The sequence below is a fragment of the Acinonyx jubatus genome, chromosome D1, assembly GCF_027475565.1.
Source record: "Acinonyx jubatus isolate Ajub_Pintada_27869175 chromosome D1, VMU_Ajub_asm_v1.0, whole genome shotgun sequence".
NCBI lineage: Eukaryota > Metazoa > Chordata > Mammalia > Carnivora > Felidae > Acinonyx > Acinonyx jubatus.
This window is the reverse complement of record NC_069390.1, coordinates 85,619,129-85,625,657: the sequence shown is the minus strand read 5'-3', so window position 1 is coordinate 85,625,657 and position 6,529 is coordinate 85,619,129. Positions and strand designations below refer to the sequence as shown.

Here is a 6,529-nt window from a genome sequence, read left to right as displayed (position 1 = left end):
ATATTTTCTTCAAAGACTTAAAGAATTTTGTTTTTTACCTTAAATTATCATCCCATCTTGAATTAATTTTTTTGTACAAAATCAAGAAAGGAAGGGTCACTCTCTCTCTCTCTCTTTCTTTTTCTCTTTCTCTCTCCGTCTCCATTTTGGATAGACAATTATCATTTTCCTAACACCATTTATTTAATAGCCAATTTCTTCCCCAATTATTTAAAGTACCATCTTTAGTATTAATTCTGGTAGGCACACAAATCTTGTTTTAAATTCTATTCCTGTGTATTTTAGACACAGTAAGAATGAGATGGGAGCTTTAAGTATGTTTTTCCTTCAATTGGCTCCCATTTCTGTGTATTTTTCATGAAGATGAATGTGATTCGCATGTCTAAAGATAATATATTTTCATGCAACATGCCTCTAAATTTAAACAAGCAGCTTCATTTTTGATCCACCTCTAAAAAAACAGTAAACTCTTCCAATTCTGGAGGGAAACAAATGGTTATGCTAGACTCCTAAGTGCTCTTAAAAGGAATTTTGACTGTATGCAATTTTGTGTATAAGACTCCATCATATTCTTTTAAAATACTGTAGATACATTCTGAAATTTATTTGATGATTAGTCTTCTGTTTAAGATTTCTGCCTATTGAGTCAATGTTAACAATTTCATATACCTAAGAAATCTTTTATTTCATTTAGATATTTATGAATATTGGCTTAAAGATGTACCTAGCATTCTCCCAAAATTTAAAATTTAGTTCATGTCTTCTTTCTTATTTCTAATGTATGCTTGTATAATATATTTCCTTTGATAACACTAACCCAAGTTTTAGCTATGATATTACTCTTTTCAAATAACAAGATTTTATTTTTATTGAGCGGCTTTTCTTTTTTAACTGTTTCTTTTTGTATCTTCTTCTTATTGTTATTCATTTCCTCCATTGACTCTACTATTTATTTTCAAATTTTCCATTGCAGCCAACATTGGCCAATTGCTATGGTTCTGGCCAATGAAAACTAGTAGGATTTTGGGAAAATATTTGCTTTCCTGATACAAAGGGGTGGACAAAGGCTAATACACTCTACTTTTCTCCTCCTCCCTGTTTTGGATATGAATGAAATGTCTGGAGAAGAAATAGACAACAGGAAAGATAAGGCAAAAGCTAATAGAATTGCAGAAACATTGGCCTTGATACTGCTTAACCGCTGAACCGATACCAGCAAATGCCCATCTCTGGACTTCTTTTCAAGTAAAGAAAAACAGCAGCAACAACTTGCACTCTCTTTTTAAGACACTGAATTTAATTTTTTGTTTGTTATTTCTAGAACTACTCCTAACAGACATGTATGTGTCCTGGATTTATTTCTAATGTTTCTCATTATCTAATGGCACATAAGGCTATAGATTTTGTTGGCCACATTCCATATGATTTAATATATAATGTCCTAATGCTTTCACAAATATTTTGCAATTTTCACTTGAATTCCTGTTTAAAGTAGGATTTTTCTCCTTTCAAGTAGTTTCTCTTATTTCTTTGTTAATTTCTAAGTTTATTGTATTTTTTTAAGTTTATTTTTGAGAGATACAGAGACAATATGAGCAGGGGAGGAACAGAGTGAGGGAGAGAGAGAATCCCAAGTAGACTCCTCACTGTCGGTGCAGAGCCTGGTGAGGGGCTTGAACCTATGAAACCATGAGATCATTACCCAAGCTGAAACCAAGAGTCAGATGCTTAACTGACTGAGCCACCCCCTAAGTTTATTGTTTTTGATCTGAGATATGTATTGAGATATTTTGACTTGAAGATATAGCTGATTTGTAAAAATTCCACTGTGTTTGAAAAGATAAACATCCTCTATTTTCATAATTCAAAATTCTCTCTTTATATATCTATCATTTGCCTATTTATCTATGTATCTATGTCTATCTATCCATACTATTTATTTATTTTCAGGTGGTTGATTTTGTTATTAAAATCTCCTAAGTACTTTTTTTTTGCCTACTTGTGCTCTCATGTGTGTGGTTTTTTTTGAGAGTTGTATTAATATTTTTACCTTTATTGTGGGATTGTTCATTTGTCCTTGCATATACAAAGTTTTTATTTTGTAACCATTTTATTCATTTCACTGAAGCTCATGAATATTATTTCTTTTTGGTGGATTATATTATATTTATATATATATATATAATATATAAAATATCATTTGTGTTAGATATTAAATATTAAAAATATATAAAATATATATTATATATATACATATATACTATATGGAGTATACTATATACTATATTCTATGAGTACCACCCTTTCTTCTAGTTAGTCTTTCCACCTAGATTTCTATTTCTTTTGATATTAATATCATTGTATCTGATTTTGTTATTATTTTCGTGGCATATTAATAAAACTTGTGTAATGTTTTACTTTATATGCATCATTGCTAAATAGCTTAAAACCCAATTTTATCCCAATATGCAAATCTCTGTGTTTTAACAGAGGAAGTTAATACACTCATAATTATTGGTAGTGAAATCTTAGTACTTTTTCTAGTTATCTATCTCTCTGTTTTCTATTTATCATTCTTTGTAGTTTCTTAGTTAGCTCTGTCTCAGATTTTTTCACCTTTTGTAATTTTTAATGTTTTATTTTAGAAAGAAAGAGAGAGTGTGAGTGGGGGAGAGGGCCATAGACAGAGAGACAGAGGGAGAGAAAATCTTAAGCAGGCTGCATGCTCAGCATGGAGACTGACATGGGGCTTGATCCTATCACCTTAAGATATGGCTTGAGCTGAAATCAAGAGTTGGAACCTCAACTGACTGAGCCACCCAGAAGCCCCTCAGATTTTTTATCTTATCAAGTTTTTTTGTTTTGTTTTGTTTTGTTTTTGCAGATTATCCATATAACTTTAGGACATGAAATTAAATGCATTTTTCCAAAAATATGTATAATTTATCTAGGTATATTTCCTTTCCTTAATAACTTTTCCTTAAGAGCACAGAATCTTAGCTTGTTTTTTTATTTATTTTTTCATTTTTTCGTTTCTGGTTCCACTGCTCTCCACCCATCAAAACCCTTGGCTTCTCTATGTTAAGAGCAGATGGAATTTGAATTTTAGATATTAAGCTTTTTTTTCCCACACAAATCATAACACGAACAATTATTTAGATTTAAACTATAAGTATTACTGGTGTCTTTCTACTATTACTTATACCTATATCACTTTGGTACTCAGAATATGCTTCTTTATTTTCTTGATTACTTTTCTAGTAACCACCGTGTTGGCTGAAACTATCCTGATATTTACAGGACTGGTGAAGTAACTGGTGAAGTTGTCCTATAGCATTGCACCTAAGATGAGTTTTTTTCTAGAATTCAACCTCTTCTTGCTGTCTCATGGCATTCCTTAGTTCAGGTCCTTCTCATTTTTTTGCCTAAACTCTACTTTTGGCCTCCTAAATCATGTCTCTGCCCCTATATGAGACTTAGCATGAGCTTAAACAAACAAACAAAAAAATAAAAACAAAACAACAACAGCAACAACAAAAAACCCCCACAAACAACTTTCTGCCTTAAACCACAAATTCTAGAATTGGTCTTTTTTGTCACTTAGTGTCATCTATCTTGATTGATTAAATATTCATTATATTTATAACTGCTGGTCAGTCTATCACTTTAACTGTGAGCAACTTCAGGAAAAACCCCAAATTTACAAATAGTTGTATTTGTAGTACTTGAAAACCGTCTAGCCCATACACCAAATGAATGAAAATGTCCCCATGAATGACAAGGATGCACTGTTACTGTATCTGGGTAAGAAACAGAGCCTATCATGGTGTCCAAACAAAGCTGGGGCCCAGTAAATACATGTGGAGAGTTTGATTTGTGAATACATGTTTTAAAGTCTCTTCTATTTGATAGAGAAGCATAATAAAATTTTGTATTGCATTTAAAGGAAATGAAACCATTCTGCGTTTTTGCAATATGACCAGTGTTCTTCTAGCATGAGGACATCATCTGCACTCAATGATTACAGCGTGAAGACTGGATGTCAGATCCCACAAGTTTCCCTTCTGGTTTGATTACACCACATCATCCTGATCATGTTGCTGCTCACTTCCCCCACCTGTAAGATGAGGAAGAAAAATAGAGGTGAGCAAAGTGTGCTGCAACAACCAATAGAAATGTACTGAAGTTTTGCTTATATATTCAGTACTTTCACTTTCATGTATGACTTACATTGAGCTACAATTGTAAATGAAGTAAACATGAGTGGAAAAGAAAGAGGGAGAGCACATTTGTGAGTTTGTGTGTGTGTGTGTGTGTGTGTATGTGCATGAGTATAACTGTACTTCCACCTTTTAATAAATATCACACCTCTTGCCCCATGTTGGTGCCTTACTTGTGCAGTGACATTCCCACAAACATTTCATTTCTAATAACATCAAATACAAACACTCATTAAAGCCACTTTTGTCCATAGAGGTGTTTGTGACTGCATGATAATATCTCTGGATTGCTGTAGAAGGCAAGAACCACGTCTATTTGTGTTCATTTCTATTAACAGTGACAGGAAGTTATGCACTGAGGGCCCCAGAATCTTCACTTCTTCTGGGCACAGAACTCCCTTTTGAATGACATGGGTGCAAGAACACCATTCTGCCTGGAATCGTTTCTTCTTCCGTATGTTAGTAACCAGTTTCAATACATTTTGATATTTTATTGGCATATTCCACCTCTGGAAAGTTTTTCTGGACTAAATGCAAAGAAGATATACTGAAGTCTAATTCATCTATCAAGTCAAGAATCTACTCTTAATTTAAAAAGAAAGAAAGAAAGAAAGAAAGAAAGAAAGAAAGAAAGAAAGAATCACAATTAGAGCAAATAAAATTAATAATTTTTTTTAAATTTTTTTAACATTTATTTATTTTTGAGACAGAGAAAGACAGAGCATGAACAGGGGAGGGGCAGAGAGAGAGGGAGACATAGAATCTGAAACAGGCTCCAGGCTCTGAGCTGTCAGCACAGAGCCTGACGCGGGGCTCGAACTCACGGACCGTGAGATCATGACCTGAGCCGAAGTCGGACGCTTAACTGACCAAGCCACCCAGGTGCCCCATAAAATTAATAATTTTAATGTAATTCTCATCTTTTGTTTACTAAAAAAGTTTCCCCCAAATACTTATATTTTGTCCACCTGATTGAAAAATAATGTTCTTCTAGTAGGAGAATCAATATATACACTCTGTGGCTACTGAGTGCCGGTGGCTTTATATATGTGCTGCATTTAATCCTACGAAGCTGTTGTTACTCCCTAATTCACGAATGGAGGGTCTACAGCTCAGGCAACTCAAATCTCCTGTAAAAAAAAAAAAAAGGCAGAGTTGGGACTTGGGGAGAATCCAGCTCTCCAGCTCTGCCTCACAAAGACCATACATCTATTCTACCTCTAGGCCTCTAATCTATCTTGATACTTTCTTCTCTTATAACATGGCGTTTATGTTACTGTTTTATACTGTCATCATTACATTATCTCTGTGTTTGTGTGTATTTTCTTTTTTTGCTCTGTATTAATGATAACTGATGCCTGAACCAGTATAACAAGGGCAGGAGCTTAAGGAATCTGGGTTCCAACTCCACCTCCACTGTAACCTCATCATTTTTGACTGGAAGCTTCTGTTTTCACTCTCCCTCTTCAGGATATCTGGGTTCTATTTCTGTTCCCATCACTTTTCTAAGATTACTTTCAGACCTAACATGCTATCATTTTCTCTGTCTCAGTGTCCTATCCCAAAGCAAAAATGACAGTAACACATATTGCAAATATTGTATGAAAACATTGGCAAATAAAACATGCCAACATACTCTGAAAATAGAAATTCAACTTTGAGAAAGATGTACAAGCATTAGTGTTATGGTTCTGTCCATAAGGATAGTCACAGAATAATTTGCAAAGGATTTTAAAACTCATTGATTTTATTTCCCTGCCATTTATCCCTTACATCATCCTAATCTAAAGCTCACACAGAATGGTGAGAATGACCTGCATACAAGGGAGGGACAATGGATCACAACTCTTAGAGAGACAAAGGGCAGACTATACGGGGAGGTGGCTCAGAACACTCAGGAGTGATTCAGGCAACTGTCTCTCTCTTTCTTCTGGGCATAAATCAAAGACTCTAGCTTTCTAGGCTGCCAATTCAACACCTTTTATAGGCACTTAATTCACTCAGAAATTAAAAATATATACATACTCCTTACAGAAAGTACCATTATTCTTCAGCATGACACATGATTTGATTTTAAGCCTTTATATGTCTCTTCTATATCCTACTGTGGGTTAGAATCAGTCAAATGTCTCTGATGAATAGCTATTGCTGCCTAGGCTAGTCACCTCCCACATAGACTCCGTTGATACCCTCCTGGAAGAATCTTTATCTCTTCATCTATGCAAAAGTCCTCAATGGAGCTTACAGGGGCAGCACACGGACAAGTCAGTGACTTGATGAGAATATTACACCATGCCCTCTTAACACTA

The 6,529-nt window shown here is 34.4% G+C and overlaps 1 long non-coding RNA gene across 1 annotated transcript; it reads left to right on the top strand.

The window, feature by feature from the left end:
• The first annotated feature begins 964 nt into the window (after nucleotides 1-964).
• Nucleotides 965-4,760, top strand: LOC113593157 (uncharacterized). Its single transcript, XR_003413207.2, has 3 exons — nucleotides 965-1,340; nucleotides 3,947-4,143; nucleotides 4,559-4,760. It is a non-coding gene; the product is annotated as an uncharacterized LOC113593157 (long non-coding RNA).
• The last annotated feature ends 1,769 nt before the right edge of the window (nucleotides 4,761-6,529 follow it).